Source organism: Condylura cristata, unplaced genomic scaffold (assembly GCF_000260355.1).
Source record: "Condylura cristata isolate star-nosed mole 26May11 unplaced genomic scaffold, ConCri1.0 scaffold00002, whole genome shotgun sequence".
Classification (NCBI taxonomy): domain Eukaryota; kingdom Metazoa; phylum Chordata; class Mammalia; order Eulipotyphla; family Talpidae; genus Condylura; species Condylura cristata.
Window position 1 is genome coordinate 34,694,146 of NW_004567103.1, and position 20,786 is coordinate 34,714,931.

The window sequence follows — 20,786 nt, forward strand, 5'->3', positions numbered from 1 at the left end:
TTAAAAAAATATTTATCTATTTATGTGTGCATACAGAACAGGGGTACAGGACAGAGCTGCAGGGGCGGCGAGAGGATTCACCAGAGACAGAGTGGGGAGCAGAACAGGCAGATCAATGAAGTACACTGCTGAGGGGAGCAGTGGGCAGGCCAGGAGAGGTCTGCCTCGCCATGTGGTCACCTCCGGGGCAGGCGGGGATCGAACTCATGCAGAAGTGGCTTTCTATTCTCAGTGCTGTGTTTTAAATCACTGCACCACCAGGGAGGGCCCCATCTCTGTGCTTTTAAAGGGCAATTCTCATGCTGGATCAGAAGTTAAATTACTACTGGCTTTCATAATCACCTAGGTCAGTAGTTATGTATGAAGCATAATTTAAGAGAAATGTCAAAATATGACCTAAATTTCCTAGCAATTCTCAGTCCATAAAATTGAATTTTTTTTCATATAGCAAATTCTTCGTACAGGTTAAAAGATATCACAGAATGTTCAAATTAGTTCGAGAATATCTGAAAAGCTATCTCCATTCATTTCTGTATACACTAATTTGCATTAACATATTAGAAGGAATAAGTATGATGAAATGCCCCGTTCATTCTGGATGGGAGAATATAACATTCAGCAGAAAATGAGGATTTAATAAAGAAATGGTCAGTGTAAATTGTTAACAAATTTTCTAGCTCTAGCTCCCAGGAGAAACAGATACTGATGGCAAAAATGTAGGGCATAATCCAGTTTTATTTGTAATTTATTTTGGATTTTAATAACAAAGTCTTCTACAATCAATGCACATGTTTTACATTAAAGGTATCAAAGATGTTGGTAGATTTGAATATCTTCCTTCCTTTGATTACAAGATAGTCCTTATCACAGAAGGTAGAGGTGAAGATTAGCATGTGAATATCTCTGCATATGTGAAGTTTCCTGTTTTCATCTTTTTCCAAGACCTTAACTATGGGACACAAATATTATATGTAATGACCATAATAACTAGTTGAAATGTTGTCCCTGTATTTCTTGAGGCCTATATTATAAGTTGTACAAGTTTCCAAGAACAGAGTTTTCACAAGGGGTCAACTGATCTTACCTATTGTAGGTACTCAAAAAAAAAATATCTTTTGTATGCAAGAATAGTTCAATAATTGAATGGATGGATTAGTGAATTAATAGGAGAGTGGATTAATAGAAGCCATTTCTGTCCTCAGTTTTCTCCCAGACTATGAGTAAGACAGAGGTAGTAAATAAAATATACATGGGCAATGATTTCCTGGAGGTAGTTGTATAGTAGCATAATATCACAAAGAACAGGGCCTTCTTCATGAGAAAGTAAATGAAGAAAGTATTTATGATTTGGAACTGTGGTGGTGATACTTGAATTATTAGCCAATGCTGTTTACAAATATCTTAATTTATTTCCAGTTTCCTTTAAGCAACATTATTTCACTGTTTCTACAGTCTTCAATTACGTTATTTGCTTATTATTTCAATTTTTAAAAGGCTAGGCATTACTATTTGTAATTTCTGTGCCAAGTCCTTCTTGAATACTATTAAAATGAGAAACAGTAAAATTTACTCCATTTGTTAAATTAAATTTCCTTTACCAGCTACCTTTATTTCTCTATTGACATTTCTATAAAGCTTCCAATGTCTATGACTAACTTCTGATATTAAGATGTAAGCTGTGTTAGCTATGATGAGACAATTTTAACAACCTTTTCCATTATAATATATTGTAAATGTAAACATAATTAATGTAACATAACACCTACATGTATAACAGGATTCCAGAAGAAAATATAAGTTGTGCTTGAATTGCTAAGCTTTTGAATGCAAACAATAGACATGCTAGATTGTTTGAAAAGCATAAACCCACATTGAAACAAGGAGAAAGCAAAGCAATTTTTTATAAATTTGAATTCTCAAATATTATTAGTAACTGAAAACTAATCCCTTAGTTTAAAAAAATTTCATCTAGAAAAAAAAAAGAAATATTGGTGGTGAGAAAGTTAGAAATTCGATTTTCCACTTGTAAGATATACATAAGCAAAGTATAGAAAACTTGTGTTTAATGAAAGTACTGTGTCCCTAGGCCATATAAAGACAGAGATCACTAGAGAATATCCAGCTCCTTTTGGTAATTTTTTAAAACTAATAATCAAAATATTTACAAGAAATGGACAAATATTTATAGGTCCTTATTTGGTCTCAAGCCTGTTATAATATTTTACTTTGAGCTTATGTGAATAGTTCCATCACACTCATAAAATGGTAGTGAAGTTGGTGCTATTATTTTCATTATTATTCTAATTTTACAGAGGAGATAAGTAAAGCACAAAAGATTGTAAATCTTGCCTAAGGACATATAGAAAGGAAATAGAACCAGAATTTGAACCAATTAGGTCATATAGTTCAACCCTTTTATCAGAGGTTCTCCAAGTTAATGACTTTCTCCTTTGTCTTTACTTACTACTTTGTTTATATTCCTAGTGGGATATTTGTCATCATCTGCCACATGTATTTTAAATTATAAATATGTTTGTTCCCACTATAGTAGCTCTTTTGATAGCCAGAATTGTATCTTATACTTTTTGGATTTCAGAAATATTTAACACAACACATTTTTATATGTCTTGCATGCCTTCTTTACAATGCTTTCCTGTAAAATTTACTGCCCTTAAAAGATCTCAGTTATTTTCAGGCATTCTTCCTGTGCTCATAGAGACTCTTGTCTTTTCTGTACTTCTAGTATAGGAAACAAATAAGTATGTCGCCAAATAGGACCACCCACTATTCACCTGTTGCCAGTGGAGACATTGACAGAAGACTGAAATAGTCCAGCTCAGACACTTGTCTTCCACTAGGGCTACAATGGAAGCAGAATCAGCGACAGCAGACAGATGCGCTATCCTGGCTTCCTGAGCAGAGAGCTCAGATCCAGGAGCAATAGCCTCAGCGACATGGTGATATTCGGTTACACACAATGAAGTTGTCCCTGTTGCTTCTCCAGCTTCATAGAGTACCATCAGCCTGTTGCCCCTAATTTTTACCTCCATGTTTTTATTTCTCAACCTTCTAAAATCTTTGCAGCCAGTTCCTGACATTAATTTGTAACTGTTTTCCATGTTCTAGCTGGGTACTGTTTTTGCCAAATTTCTCAAAGGATACTCATCTCCATGACTGGATTTGAGTAAACTAAACTCTTAATTTGATTTAGTGACTATTCCACTTGAAGAACACCTTTTAGATTCATATTCCTAATCTAAACATAGGTGACAATTCTTAATGACTATCTGTTGATTTTATATTATCTTAAAGTTCAAAGGATGACTGTTCTTGACATTATATATTATATTTTTGGAGATGGTGTTTTAGTATGTTACTCTATATATTTTTTAGTGTTTAACTGGAGTTGAGACAAGATTCCATACCTGTACAAGATATATTTACTCAAATGTTCAGTAATTCATTTGGAGTTCCAAGCCTCTAAAGATAGAGTGATGGAGAATTTAATGAATCTGATCTTCTGTTTTGTTAGAAAGAAGATTTGAAACAAATTTATAAACAAAATTTTTCTATCAATTATGTATCATCTGTAATTCAGGTAATTATATACAGTGATGCTCCATTTTGATGAACAAAGGCAAAATATTAGTGCATGAAAATCGTATTTCATCTCTATGGTTATTCTCCCCAAAAGCTATAACCATGAGTAAAACATCAACTAAATCTAAGATGAGAAACATTCTATAAAATTTCAGGTTAGCACGACTCAAAACTGTCAGGATAATTAAAACCATGGGAACTTACAGTCCAGAGTGTCCTAACTTTATCACAGAGACTGCTCACTGTTATAAAAATAAGTGAACTACTTTAATAAGACTTTATTTGATACAGTCATCCTTCTTTCGTAGATGTTACATGCTAAACTGAGCAAAGAATTGAACTGATTCATCTTACATCTTTAAAAACAGTGCTTAGTAATCAATTCAAATGCTTGACTTAAGTCCTTTAAATCAGCATGTCTCATGGAATAAACTCAACATTTGTAATTATTGCCTAATCCCAAAAGAACATTCTCTTTTTTTTTTTTACAAAGTTTATTTTTACATCATTTTGCACATTTTTTTTTTCCATCTCGATTGTAATCCCCGCAGGTTTCCCATCACCAAATCACCCCTGTGCCACCACCATAGTCCCATCCGATCCCTCCCTCCCCTGTTTTTGATCCCATTCCCCACTCCGCCCCCACAGAATGTCTCTGGTATAAGGTTGTTCATTATTTTTGTTATTTTCTCACCTGGTCCATTATACTCCTGCTATGAGTGAAACCATCTGCTATTTTTCTTTCTCTTTCTGGCTTATCTCACTAAGCATGATCTTTTCCAGCTCCATCCAAGTTGCTGCAAAAGACTTGTGTTTCTCTTTTCTGGTTGCTGAGTAATATTCCATTGTATATATGTACCACATCTTTTTTATCCAGTCATCTACTTTTGGGCATCTGGGCTGCTTCCATGTTTTTCCAATTGTAAATAAAGCAGCAATAAACATGGGGGTACAGCTATCTTTTTCAATCAGTGTTTTTGTGTCTTTTGGATAGATACCTAGGAGTGGGATTGCTGGGTCGTAGGGAAGCTCCATGTTTAGCAGCTTGAGGAACCTCCAGACAGTTTTCCATAGTGGTTGTACTAGTTTGCATTCCCACCAGCAGTGCAGGAGAGTTCCTTTTTCTCCACATCCTCGCCAACAATTGTTGTTGCTAGTTGTTTGAAGATGTGCCATTCTCACTGGGGTGAGGTGGTATCTCATTGTAGTTTTAATTTGTATCTCCCTTATTACGAGTGATGTTGAACATTTTTTCATATGCCTGTTGGCCATCTGCATTTCCTCTTTGGAGAAGTGTCTTTTTAGCTCTACTGCCCATTTTTTGATGGGGTTGTTTACTTTATTTTTGTCCAGTTTCATCAGTTCTCCATATATTTTTGTGATCAGTCCTTTATCGCTACTTTTGTGTGAGAAAATGTTTTCCCAATTAGTGATCTTTTTTAGTAATGTTTCTTTTGCTGTACAGAAGCTCTTTAACTTGATGTAGTCCCATCTATTTATCTTTGCCTTCACTATTGTGGCATTGGGTGCTCCGTCTTTAAAGATGTCGCAGAAGTGTATGCCATGTAGTGTTTGACCCATCTTTGCTTCTAGGTATTTTAAGAACATTCTCTTTTAATCAGTTATGCTCACTATATTTGTTCAACTCCTTGTAGTACACTATTTAACCCATTATGTCAAAATGTATTTGTGATTACCAGGACCATTAAATAACTTTCCCAAAATAAATTTAATGGAGAGACTGTACAAACATATTTCTTCAAGACTTTTATGAAAGATTTTCTGCTATTTCTTTGGGACAGGTGATCAAAAAGTGAGGAAGTAAGATCTGATCTGCAATAATGGTGATAATGATCCTCCATCTTCATAAGGATAAGAAAAACTGGGGAAAGGAATTCTAAGCAGAAGGAAGAGAAAGTTCAAAGACAGAAATTTAAAATTTCCCTTTCAAATGATCCTTCATTTATTATTCAATTACTTACTTATTTGTGGTTCACAATGCCCTAAACATGGTGGTGTTCATTTGACATATATTTGCTTGTATTTATTAAAGTCAAAACAGAAAGAAGCCATAGAAACAGAATTGTCGGACCCATGGAAATAATGTAGTCCAATTTTCTCACTCCTTAAATGAAGGAAGAGAGGACCAGAACGATTAAGGGACTGATGTTTCATATTCCCTGGCTCACAGAACCAGATTATTTCACCCTCCAATAAACAAAATTCAAAATAGATCTACATGATTCAGTTTTAAAGTTCTTACTTCAAATTTACTTAACATGCCCTCCCTGGTGGCGTAACGGGTTAGGGTGCAGCACAGCAACTAGCCACAGCCGCCTCCGTCCACTGCTGAGGAGAGGAGTGGACAAGACAGGAGAGGTATGCTGCTCCATGTGGATCACCTCCTGGGCGAGGATCAAACTGGCACAGAAGCCACAGCGGTTAGCTTGCGTCCTAACTGGTTGTGCCACCAGGGAGGGCCTTAAATGTCAAAAAAAAAAAAAAATTACTTAAATACTACTAACCTAAAACAAATTTATGGCATGTTTTCACAGTTTCATTTCCCAAATGGGTTTATTATCAGTGTGTAACAGCCAGTGAACTGTGCCATTTAACAGGATTAAGCAATGCCATGTTTACATTCACTAGAAGATTCTTATATAAATAAATTAGGAAGGTAACTTAAAACTAGAATTTGATAAAGATAAAGACAAAAATAAATAAATCAGTATGTCATAAAATCCAAATAAAGGTTAAATGACACATTTAAATTATATTGTGAATAATTCAAACTTTCTCACATGGAATATCATTAATTAAAGAACATGAAGAACTTTTGCTTTTAGGAAAGGGAATCTTATTAGGATGACTGAAGCCAGGAATTGTCTTCAAATATCTATCACAAGCTAGTAGCATTGAAGAGGAAACACTATAGAGCTCAAAGTAATAATGAAAGAACCTCTGTTCACTGCCCTTCCTGCCATTGTCATGAGATAATTTTCAACTCTTCAGTAAATCAAGGCTGGCGTTCTTTGTTATTTTAAAATGTATTATTTAATGGAGTTGATAATTTTGTGCACCAAATTTTTAGACTATTCTGAGGTCGTTATATCCCCAGAATTTTGTGTATATTTAGCTCCCACTTTTAACAAATCAGCAAACTACACAGTAAGAAACCAGTAAAATAAACTTGACTCTACCTCATGCAGACTTCTTAGCAAAACTCACAATTCAGTTTCATAAACTGGGAAACAGAAGCAACAAGCCATGAATCATAGAAGGTTTCTAAAGTTGTTAGTACAGTAGGAACCCCCCCCCCCCACCAAATGAAATCCAAACAAGTCATGTAACCCTGCTTACCAATAAGACAATGTGTTTCACTGGAAATTTAATAAGGAGCTGACTCATCTGCTGCTCAAACAAATCGAACCTAGCACTGGTTTGCTTTTCTGAATCTCAAATTTCAAATTATCATATATCTATATATCTACCTACAAACAAAGATATTTCCATATATTGCTTTATTTATTTATTTATTTTTATTGAGACAACACTGATTCAAAATACTGTATATGATTTCGGGAAATATCCACACCACTTCCACAACCAAAACATCCTTAAATACTTCACTCCACACCCTTGGCTCTCCTTTACCTATTACTCCCCATCCCATAAACTTCCCCCACCTCCAGTAGCCTCAATTCTAGTCATATTTCTAGCGTTTGTTTTGATTTAGTTTTAGCTGTTCTTTTGTTTCTCTGTATCTCACAAATGAGTGAAATCATCCTGTATTTGTCCTCTGACAAATTTCACAGCATGATCCCTTTCAGTTCCATCCATGTTTCTATATTTTTCATTAGTATTTTTCCACTTGTTTCATAAGTATTTTCATATTTATTTTCCATAGATAGTTTTTGACAGTCAAGTAGTATCCCACTATGTTTATATACCACATCTTCTTAATATAATCAGCTAATAGCGGGCACTTTTGCTGTTTCCTTAGCTTAGTTATTGCAAATAGTCCTACAATGAACATGGAGTGCGTATGTCCCTTCAAATCAGTGTTTTGGCATTCTTTGTGTAGGAATGAATTGCTGGATCATATGGTACAACCATTTTTAATCTTTTGAAAACCTCCACGTTGTTTGCCATAAGATGGGACCTGTCTACATTCCCAACATCAGTGTTCAAGGATTCCTTTTCCTCTACACCACTGTCAACACTGTTTTCAATAATCTTGATATGTTCATTCTCATATTAAAGGGGTCAGTTTTTTAATATTTTATTTTAAAATAATTTTAAATTTACAGTAATATTTCAATAGTACAAAAAAATTCCAGAAGCTGTCAGTCTGCGAATCATCGTTGACATTCCAATTTTAATTATTTGATTTATTTTAATCTGCCTTGCTTTCAATATAAAGTATATAAAATAATTGCATATATTTTAAGTCATTATAATGTAAGTTATAGACTTACGGAGTAAAAGTTCTTTACACCTTCCTTCATACAAAGTGTAAGATTAATAAGCCAGACATGCAATTTAGCAAAGACTCATTATCATTCTGTTATCTAATGATTTTTCTTATACAGATAACAACAACTAATTGATCATAATAATCACATTGTTACTGTGGTAAATTTACATATTAAATAATTCCTAACAACTACGATACATGCACATTACAAACTCAAAACCCATCTCCTAACAACCAAGTGATTTGCAATTATACATTATGCTGCTATCTTGCACCACTCATCTGGAATTTACATGAACATGACACCCCTCCCCTCCTGCCTGCCTTTCTCAATTGACTTTTCATCCTTGAAAACTGTGAATTACATTTCCTTCTCTTTTCCAATGAGAACATTCTCAATACAATTTGCTAATTTCACATTTTTAGCTGTTCTGAGAATCTACGTTTAACTTTTCCTTGCCTTTCCACTGTCAGTATTTTCTTTTGTTCCTTTACCTTTCTTTCCCTCAATTCTCAAGTGTCCTTCAGCATTCTCCTCTTCCAATATATTTTCCTACCTTGACACAGCAGAACTCTTCTGAATCACCTGCTGTCCCCTCAACAGCATGTTTCAATAGATCTGCCTGTTCTGCTCTCCATTGTCTCTGGTGAATACGCTCAACCCCCATACCTCTTGCCTATACCCCAGTTCTTGTATCATAAATAAAAAGAAATTTTAAAAATTATGGCCATAAATTTAAACATAATCATATTTAATCCATTTTTAATAATGTTTAGTGCTCCAGCACTTTATGCATTCTTACATTCTATTACTATGCGCATGTCCTGATACAGCAAACCCAATTCTATAATGTATTTCATCCTTTTACAATACATTATATATTTATATTTTAATTTAAAAAATTTGCTCCCATGGAATATCTTCCTTATATTGCTTATTTTAAAATTTAATGCAATAAAATTATAATACATATATTTGCTATTGCCTCTAAAATGATACATGTATATATTTGTATACATGTATACTATATAATTTTAGATTTAGAGAACACTTCATATTCCTGTGAGTAGATTTCAGGATTAAGTTCACGCACCAAGGCAAGTAAATAAAGTGCTATACTGCTACTAGCCATTATCGTATCAAAAATCACTCACAGGTGATTATCATTTTGACTATTTCATATCATATGTAATCCAAGTTTTCTATTTTTAAAAGAACATTTTATAAATGCCATGCAGTGTGATATTTCACATTTAATATACAGAATATAACAGAAAGTATTGAATCCCTATATCTAATAGTAGCACATATTTTCTGACATGTAAAATTGCCTGTAGTCTTAAACAAAATTTTTATCATCTCACTTTAAGCTTTTCTTACAATAACAACACCCAACTAGATTGAAATACTTGAAAAGCAAAACATCAATGACCTTCAAATGAACTTGTTTAAGGAATCATGTTGTGAGTCAGTATGAAAAGTTGATGAATAGATATGTACTTGGTATGGTGAATGAAGAGGAAAGATATTTAAATTTGGAAAAGTTAATTTATTTTAGTACAAATGGTCAAAGATTTACTTTAAATGGGAAGAAACTGACTTTCCCTGAAGTCTGAAAGTTTCTTTCAAAAACTGTATTTATACAGCCACCACATATACATGAGCTTTATTATAATATATATTTTTAAATCCATTTTATATACACGCTCTAATATAGTTATAATAAAAATAACTAACACAATTTTCTTGTATTCATTTCAGTGTTTAAGGAGAATGTAAGGAATTATGTAGATTCTGTGTTTTACATATTGTCAATGGAAAAAAACTCCAGCTCATTTTAACATCAAAATAAATCCTAATTAAATATTCTATTAAAGATTTTTCAAAGACACACATCCAGATATCGCTTAGTCATAATTTTACAAACCAAATACCTATGTTTTAAATGCTGCAAATCTGTAGCAACATGATAATTTACATATATGTGCTTTGCATATATATATTTTTTTTTTTAAAGATTTATTTATTTGTACATACAGAACTGGGGTACAGGCCAGAGGCTCAGGGGCAGTGAGAGGCTTCACCAGAGACAGAGTGGGGAGCAGAACAGGCAGATCAACGAAGTACACTGCTGAGGGGAGCAGCGGGCGGGTCAGGAGAGGTCTGCCACGCCATGTGGTCACCTCCGGGGCAGGCGGGAATCGAACTCATGAGGAAGTGGCTTTGGCTTCTTAGTGCTGTGCTTTAACCCGCTGCGCCACCAGGGAGGGCCTGCATATATTTTTAATGCTCCTCTCTCTGTGTGTGTTCTGCATTGCCATATGGAATACCAAGCATAATTAAGAGGAAATCTGTTACTCAACAATACAGAAGCAGTTGAGTGAAATAATTTTAAAAAGAAAGAAGGGAATTCTTAACACAGATAAAAGCTACTTTGTCACATATGTGATCAATTATTTGTTTTTCATTGCAAAATTCCACAGGCAAAATGGCTACTATTCATGGGGATACAGAGCTATAAATCACAAGAAATAGGAAACGTACCTTCACACTACTAAAACAATAGTTACAATAATAATTTTTTGAGAATGAATGATCCAGCAATTTTTTTTAGGTCATAAACAACTGAAAGCATTAACAGTTATTATCTTCCTGTAGAATTTCCAGTTAAGTTTCCAGCTGGCAGGATTGAAAATGATTAAGTTTGTCTCTTAACACTCTGAAACTCAAAGGACATTTACTAATAATAATAATAAAAGGCCAGCACAGATTTTTTTTGTTTGATTCTTACATAGAAAGTACAGTTCAAAGGCACTGTCCTCACAACAGAAGGCATTGAACACACCTGCTGTGCTTACTTGCAGTATCCTGCCCACTGGAGTAACTCAAGTTAAACTGGCGAGCCTATAAATACCATAAATTCAAACATATTTAAACTAACTATTTTTTTAAGTATTCTATCCTGTCACTCTCAAAAGTCTGACTACTGGTAGCAAAGCTATGAGTTGATAATAAAAGAAATGATTTACTCGAAAAGAAATGAATGCTGTAATTTTTGAAGCAGAAATAAGGCCATTTTCTCCTCCATTTTACCCCTAGTGATTTTTTCATTCTGTTAGTTATCTTTGTAACAGTAAGTTGTAATTTAAATATACAAGATTTGGGGATGATATCTGTATTGCTATCTGAAGATTGTCATTTAATAGCCAATCTTGGCAAATGATAAGGCATTCCTAAGTTTACATTTACATGAATGCTAGAAAAGTTATACATATGTTTAACACAATTGGAAATATTTTTAAACCATGTCTGTACAGCACAGTCTGAAAAAGAGGAAACAATCTTTAAATAACATTACATCTTTAGTAGTAACCAGGATGAATACAAGTTCATGGTTGCAAATAGGTTACAAAGCATAATCAGAGTTACCAGGTGGCCTCAGATGTAAGAGATGATAGGAACTTAAAGTCCTTATTACATGGCAGTTACATATTGTGATTGCACCACAATTTGTCCTTGAACAGGAAATTAAAACAACAAATCGAACAGGAAATGAAAAATTGGGGGGAGGAATAAAAAATATGTAATGAAATTATGGATTTAACCATAGTTGATTTTTAAGTTCTTGATGTACAATCTCTAAATCATCATGTAGCCTTGATTTTATTATTCTTAAATTGAAAAAAAAAAAAATTGTTCAACCAGAAAATGTGTAGGTCTCATTGCAAAAGGACCACTGTAGTCTCATTATTTTCTTAAATTTTTTGCCAACATTGATTTGAAATAGCTAAAGTTAGCTAATGTTATACAAGAATCAAGAAAATAGTTCCCAAAATATTAAAAAAATGTTGCTGTGCTCAGAAAGTAGACTCCCGAAGTTTGCCACATCTCCCAGTCCCAATAACCATGTTTTACATGAACTGAGAACTTGTAATTACACAGTCCTAAACTGATATTTTAATTTACAGATTTCACAGGTTACCTTTTAAAAAAATTATAACAGGGACTTTTTAAAGTATACAATTTTCTAGTAAAAATTTAGGCTCTATGAAAAAGACACTTGCAAATATTAAAAAAAGACACACGTGATTTTAAAAAATCACAAAGGTTTTTGACTGGTTTGGGTTTTGCCTGAAAGGAACTTCTAAGGCAAAAACAAATTATTTAGCTCATAGTGAATATATGAAATGATTTTGTCTTGATAATATACATATTTTCACATAATGAAAGAAAAAGAAAAGTATAATATAGAGATGTTTGAGATCAAAGTTTAATTTCTGTTATTCATATCTTCAGCTGCAAAGTGTTTGGAGTCAGCTTCACATAGATATTGCCTAAAGAGGAAAGCACTGGGATGTAAGTAAAAGAATTCTAGGTAAGAGATGTTTTCAATTTTCTTCCTACTTATATAAACACCTGGAAATACAATCCCCATTTAGTACTACTTTTTATTTTTAATTTTTAATTTTTCACATTAATTTTTTTAAATAAATGGTTTTCCTCTGTTTGCTTCGTTGCCTAGGAGCTGGGTGGTAAAAGGAAATGTGAGCAAAATGAGGGCTGTGAAGAAAAGCGAATGGTGCTGATTTTTTTCCTGTTAATTCAGAAACCTAAAAATACATCACATATACACACACACACAAAGTAAAGGTCAAGGGGAAGGTCATATTATTATCCTGAGGATGTATCAGCAAAAAGAGATCTGGATAAAATTAGGTCATATAAATACTGAATACATGTATCTTTTCGGTTCTTGATAAATTAAGTTATAATCTTTATAACAACAATTTTTCAGGCTAACATTTTTGATATGTAAGATATCTGTTAGAGTTAAGTATATCCGACTGCTAAAATTATCCAGCAGTATACCCACAACTGAAAGTTTAGGATCTGACAGAAAAAGGAATGATATATTATGAGCTTATGATGAGCCAATCAGTTTTCATAATTCTTTTACACTATGAAGACCATTATTTACTTTTTAAAAATAAGAAAACTGAGTATCATTTCACAGCTTAATATCTATATCTACCACACTCACCCACCCCAAAGCGCTTGCATGCTTACACACAGATGCTCTCTTTCCATCCCCCTATGCCCACATACACAGTTCTAGTAAAGATCTCTCATCTAAGAGTTTCTGTTTAGTGTGGGTGCATGGCCAAATCACTTTGAGCACATGTATCTTTAGCAGTATGGGGCCCCCGGGTGCCACTTGGTCATGCACTAAGTTACCACTGTAGCATTTATTCAAATTCAGTTCCTGAATTTGTATTTGTATAGTTTTTTCTGTATCTATCAGTTTATCAAGAGATAGCTTGCTTCCTGAACAACTGTTTGTTGTTCAGAAGTAAAACTAACTGCCCTAACAGATACGAAAGGAAAAAATATAGCACGATTAGTTCAATTTCTGAGGTCTTGCTGTCAGAGCTAGTCTTAGATAAAATTTTGAATTACAAATGTTGTACATTTTTCCCTTACTGCCTGACTTTCCTCCCTTTAACTTGCAGTATTTTCTTGATATTTTTTATCTTCTCTGCTATAACATCAATTTAAATATCCCCTTATATTTGTTACTTAAACTATAATATATATTTATATTCATTTTTCACTAACTTCAGGATAATTTGAACATTAAGCTTAACCAGTTGCTGTGTATTTTTATAAAGCTCAGAATTCCATCTTAAAGAAATTTAAGTTATCATTGAAGACATTAACAATGTATTTTCTGGTACAAGAATTCAGCTAAAACCGCACACATATTTACTAGAGAGACCAAGTTCTCATTTAGTTTCTTCAAAACTGTCAAAACCACAAAAATCAGTAAAAGCTTGAAGAACTACTTTCAAAATAAGAGATTTACTAAACATAACAAATATGATGTTTGATCCTGATTGAGGAAATAATATTGCTATCAAATACAATATCAAGAATAAATGAAATTTGGATAAAACCAATACTAAATAACTAGTAAAAAAGAGGTATAATTTCTGAGTTTGATAACTGTAGTGTGATTAATACCTTCTTGTTCTTAGAAAATACACACTAGGTTATATAGTGGTAAAACTCAGAATCTCTGAAGCTTACTCTCAGGTAGGTAATGAAAGGAAAATAGCCATAGAACTGTGTTTATTAAAATGCCTTGAGACAGAGAAAGCAGATATGCCAAATGTTAAAAATTAATGAATCTAGACAAAGAGTATGTGGTGCTAATTGTACTTATACTGCAATTTTTCTTTAGGTTTTAGCTTTTTTGAATATTTCTAAATCAAAAGTTCAATTGAAAAACATCAAATTCCCAAAAGCCACATAGAATAACACTGTAACAGAATCAGTAAGAATGACTCAAAATTATGTTTTAGAAAAGAGATGTGAAAAGTAACCAAAATACATTTTGGATTTACCATGTTAAATAGTTAAAAGAAATTGAAAATACTAACTTTAAAAACTTCCAATCTAGAAAATGAAATAGATAGATGGGGTGGGGGAGCATTGTAAAACTAAAAAATTTTATCAAATGTAAGATAAGATTTCATTTGAATATTAATATTTTATAAATTACTTTCCCCAGGTAACGCTCCATAATATCACTATTATTTTGATTGGAATAAAGCTAGTTCTAATGAACTAAAAATCCATGCTTAACATAGACTGAAGTTTTACAGTAGTAAAACAAAACTGAACTCAAATTTCAGAAATGCTACCTATGGAGAGTTGGGTGAGTTACCTGTCATCTCCAAGACTAATCTTTTTCATGCGTAATGTTGTTATAGAAATTATATAAATTCACAAAGTACTTTGCACACTTAAAACTCATTGCAAGGGTCCAATAAATGACTGACATTCATCATTATCTGCATAGCTGCTCTGTGCCTCCGGGTACTGAAAGATAGGCCTCCCTAAAAGTACAGACAGGTACAGCATAGGCTTCCCTGTGCAAATGGAAAAAAAAATGACAGTTGGAGAGGCTTGTGTTCTTTCTCCATACCTGGAAGGAATCCTACTAGAGAAATACATATTTTTCTTCAAGCCAAGTAAAAAGAGCTCTTTACAAATTAATTCTGACAATACTATCTAGAATTTTTTAAAAGGTCCCTTTACAATAAACATACATAAACAGATGTGACTTTTTTTTTTTTTATTCTAGCCATGAGACAGGTAAGAAGTTGCAAAACTCAAAGACTGAAAAAGAACAGTTGGATCTAAATTGTTTTTCTGGCAGATGGAATAAGTAAGTTTAGATTACTTGCTTAGGTGGCTTAACTTTTTAATAGTCTATGTGCAGAAAGCTTTTAGGTTTTACATTTGTCTAATTTTCCAAATACCTTCTCTTCTTTTTTCTCTTCTTCCTTGAGGTTTGTATTTCAAAGAAAAGGCCTAGATAAGAGCTCTGAGAGAAGACTGGATAGAACATTTACATCTCAAAGGCACAGAGAACGTTCCTCCAAAGAGGACTTTTGTTTCCTAGGGCAGGAATTTTTACGATACCTCTGAGTCTTTTGAGAGGAATAGGTAGATATTAGGATTGACAAAAAAGGATAGATGGGCTTTGTTGCTTCCAGAACTATATTTCTGTTCTTGTAAAGTTTCAATTTATAAGACAAGAGCAGTTGTTTTTAATTCAAAGAATTTGGATGTAATATGAATGACATCAAGGGATTGACCTACCTATCCAACTATAGTTTCCAACTAGTTTCTTCAGTTAGCCTCTTTGTATATGGAAGTTCTTCAAGTAAAATAGATATCAAAAGATTTCCTCTTTTCTGGATTTAGTGCTATTTACCTTTGAAATGTTTTTTGTTTGCTTGTTTTAATTTGCCTCTGCATATATTTAGTTTAGGGAGAAGGCATTTAAGAAATTCCTCTTAGGCTCTGAATATCATCTCTACTGCAGCCAGCTTCTGACCAGAGCTGCTTTAAAAATCCTTTCAAATATTTTGTTGGGTTTCAGCCATGTCATGCAGTAAATACATGTGGCTGTCTGGACAACCTCACAGACCCCAAGGAATCCCTAAAAAGGATACAAATGATACCACCTTCCTTGTATCTAAAGCTATGCGCAAAACTATTAAAAACTTAGACAATTTCCATGTGAGCTGGCAACAGTTATCCATCACAAAATGGAGCTCAAGCTACATTTCTGGTACCAAGAATGGGGTCCAGTTATTTTGGGGTGCCTGATCTGGTTGTGAAAGCAAGCTTTAAAAATACAAATTGAAACAAACAAGAAGGGAACAGTTGTCCCTAAGAGAGAAAAGACTGGCAACCAATAGTTAAGGATTTGAAAAGGAAGGAAGAACACGAGATTCTACCTTCCTCAATCAACTGTACACTACCGAGTTCCAGGAAAGCTGAGTGCTGTGAGAATCTTGACCCTTTTCTGACTTCTGCCAGTTTACCCAGATCTCAACTGAAGACTTCAAAGTAATCTTTGAAGAGAATATAATTCAAAGTGAATATAAGCTTTGGTATCTGTCATAATTTAGCAAGGTTTTCCATCAATTTTAATTTTAGTTTCCCTAGCCTATTTAAGGTACTCACTGGTAGACATTTACCAGAGAATCCTTCAAAGTCCTGTCAGCCCTGCATTGGGTAGATATGACAGACTTTTGCTTATGGTCTTGTCGTTTATTTCCAAAGTAGAAAGGCAATTCAGATAGATGATTTAGTAGTCTGTAAGAACTGAATAAAGGAGGACAGAGTTGAGTAATAGGAGCCCCATCAGTTTTATTCTTGTTTATAGTGCCTATGTGTCCATATTTTTTTTATTAGCCTTATGCAATGAGTCCTTCAATTAAACTATTTTGGTAACTTGAAGTCTTTTGAAGACTTCTGCAAAAAAAGTCAAAATTGACATTCCATTCTATCTGCTTCAGACCAGTAGGTTCAAGTCTACTTCTTAAATGAATCATCTGATCTAATTAGAAAATTGTAATTCTAGGTTGTCTCAGTAAGATTTTTGCCATTTTTATAGACATTTTCAGTTTCTAGGACCATATTCCTCATTTCAATGGATGGTGACCCACTAATTCCTTGAAACTTTCAACCTATTTAAATCTAAAGGGTAACCAGGGAACACAATTAATCATTAGGGAGGGAAAAAACATGTTGCCTTTTCTAGGGATCTGGCCATCCATATGCACAAAGGGAAAGAAAGGAGATTCTTTTTTTTTTTTTTTTTTTTTTTTTTAAGAAAGGAGATTCTTAGTGTCAAAGTTCTTTGATTGGTATAGAGAAAGTAGAGAACAGGGGAAAAGAGGAGAGAAGGGAATGGAAGGGAATAACAGATGCTCAATCAAACACCAAAAAATTACCCTCCTAGAACGCAAATATCCAGTCAAATAAACTTGGCCCAAAGAAAGATGGCTGAATTCTAAAAGGTGCCAAATATCTAAGACACTTTTGGTGGAGAACCATAAGAAAGGGGTTAGACAGTCACAGAAAGTTGAGGCAGAGGGACACCAAATTCAAAACATAGCTTAAGAGGTACTTTATAGGAAAATTAAGAAGATTTTATAAGACATATGTCAAACAAATATAGATAGCACCTGCCTTGTTTCAAATAATTAACTCATTGTATAGACATAATCCAGTAAAGCCAAGTATCTCCAATCTGAGTTTTAATGGAAACTATACATAACTTGAAATCCTTTTAGATAACTCAGAAAGGATATAAATATACCAAAAGAACAAGTAATCTCCATTTAAAATGCTATATTTAGTAAGCCAAAGATACAAGTTCCATTCTATCAGATGACTGTAGATAACTATAGTACATAAAACAATTAATAAGTTGTTTTCCTTCAAAAATGCTGTTAGCAAGACATATTCTACTATAACAAAAAAAAATCCATTAGAGTACATTAGAACACTGTAAATAAAATTTAATTTCATGAGACCTAGTCCAGAAGAACCAAGAATCTACACTTGCATTTTTTTTATTTCAATTTATTTATTTTTAACTGAGGTATTATAGGGGCATACCCACCATCAATTCACCCATATTCTATCACAATAGACCACTGTGTTGGTTTTTTTTAAGATTTATTTAATATATTCATATAGAACTGGGGTACAAGTCAGAGGTGCAGGGGCAGTAAGATGATTCACCAGAGACAGAGTGGGGAACAAAACAGGCAGATCAATGAAGTACACTGCTGAGATAAGCAGTGGGTGGGTCAGGAGAGGTTTGCCACGCCATGTGGGTCACCTCCAGGGAGGGGATCAAACTCGCGCCAAAGCAGCTATGGCCAGCTTGCAGTGCTGTGCCCTAACCTGTTGTACCACCCCTCCTCAATCCCTTCTCCTGTGATATTTTAGTTCTACTGTGAACTTTCAAGGGTTAGTTTTTCAGCTAGCCTTTATCTGACTTATTTCACTTAACATTTGAGGATCTCACTTCTTTAGCTAAGCTTTGGTTTCTCTGAGCCAAATAAATACCTAAAAGGAATATGCCACTGAATGGGAATTTTGGGTGTTCTACAATGGTTTTCTTTCTTGCATAAAAATATTCTTGAGGTAAGTGGGTGACCAAGCATCAGTCAATCTATTCCATGATGAATTCATCCTAGCACAGGAATCCTATAGTTACATGACAAGCAAGAAGCCTAATAGTTTCTAAGTGCTCAATCCACGCCTACCTATTTTGTGACTTTTGCTTCAAAAATTCCTATTAACAATACATCTATAGTTAATGAGGTTTCTTTATAATAGAAAACATACACTAATGGCTTTTAATAGTCTAACATGTACTACTTAGGTGTTGATGCACAACTGGTCAAAAAAGATCATATTTCTCCAAGTATCCCAGTGCTACATACATACCTCAAGAGGATGGGTGCCTCCTAATAGCCTCCATTTTAATTTATTTAGATTGAGAAGTGCCCATTATTTCATTTGACCTAATACTGTATAATTTAGACTTACTATTTTAGCTGCACGTAGTTCCTGAGATCTGTCAGGAACTTACCTTGCAAACAAAAATGCATCACAAACCTGAATTTTCACCATGAAAATCTGAGTCACACCCTCAATTTTCCAAGAAGAAGACTGAGAACACAGCAAACTCAAAAATCTAAGAACTTGAAAGAAATTGATCTCTGTCAAGAGAAGCTTACCAGAAAACTTGGAGACTAACGAAAGAGGCAGTAAACCAAAGTGGTTTTGAGGGTATCTTCATCATGGAATCATGTCAAGAGTGTTACAGGTATCTTTGAGGCAGAGCTCAGTCAAAACTTTCAAATGACAAAAGTAAAACAACTTAGGGACAAGTTTGAACTCTTTTGTTCAAGAGGAAACAATCCATGGATTGAAGGAGAACAGTGTCTCACAAATAACAGATTTTATGGCTGTAGCAGACTACAATTTTGAAAGCTCTGATTTCCCATGAAAAGAGTTGTTTCTATACTGTTAGCAATTTTTAAAACTTGAATTTAAATATCAAGAGTGATATTCAAACTGTGATCACTGAAACTGACAATTCATCAACTATCTGATGTGAAGACTACTGTTCCAAAACCATACGGCCTCAGAGAAATACTAAACCAAAACCAGGAGACTATCAAGTGGTCACTGCCACTGACATACTACACTAAGATTGCTAGAATCACAAATTTGGTTCTATACACTGTAAACTTCAACATACCTGCTACTATTGGTAGGACCCTGGAATTCTAATACTACCAAGAAAGGAGGGAGAGAAGGAAGAAGAGGAGGTGAAAAACGATTTTATAACTGAGCTTACAACAGAAATAGCTAAATCAAAACTTCAATTCTGTCTTCCAGATCTTTCATGGGAATATGCCTTTGGCTAGATATTAATTACAGAATCCTAGTTGCACGGACTTAAAGCTGGTTTTAGCTTTCCAATATTTGTAATTCAAGCAGCACACATTCTCTTGTAATAGTAAAAAGTGAAACAGACATTGAATGCTAAACTATTCCACTCTGATCTTTCCCCATGGTGCTCACTCTGAATTTACAAATGTCCCTCCAAGTGTCCCTTCCCTCTATATCCTCTTTAGTTTCCACATTTGTGCATGTTCTCTTTTCTACTAAATATGTAGGTACTCTTCTATTGGACTATAAATTCCCTGAGAGCAAGACACTGTTTCTTTCTGTAAATTTGTAGACTCCATATTGCCTTTTGGACTGTAGACATTTATCCATGGATTTTTTTTTTTTTAATACAAACAATGAAGAGATTTAGTAAACATGCTGAATGAGCAACTTAATGAAGGATCCTGGGAGCAGAGACGAGGCATTTGAGGATGACAAACATTTGTGATTTTGAAGTGAGGAAAATGGTAGCCTTTAGACTTCAATGGCTCAGGTTGAAAATATATTATACTTAGGATGATTAAACAACTAAGAATACAGATATAGAAAGAGTACACATATAAAAAAAATCCTCATTTGTCTACATAAAAATAATTCTAGGCTTATTCTTTCATAAGGAAATAAGGAATAAGGGTTTTTGTGTGTGAGTTCTAATATCAAACAAGAAAAATTGAGTAAATTTTGATATAAAAATGTCTCTTCTTTTGAGATATTCTAAATGAATGGTAAAGAATTGAAAACTGGTTTTTTTTTAATATGAAAAAAATTCCAAGACCTAATCTATAGCATGCTGACTAAAATTAAAAATACAATATCACATACTTGAAAATTGTTGAGAGGCCATACACATTCTCAGAAATAAAAAAAAAA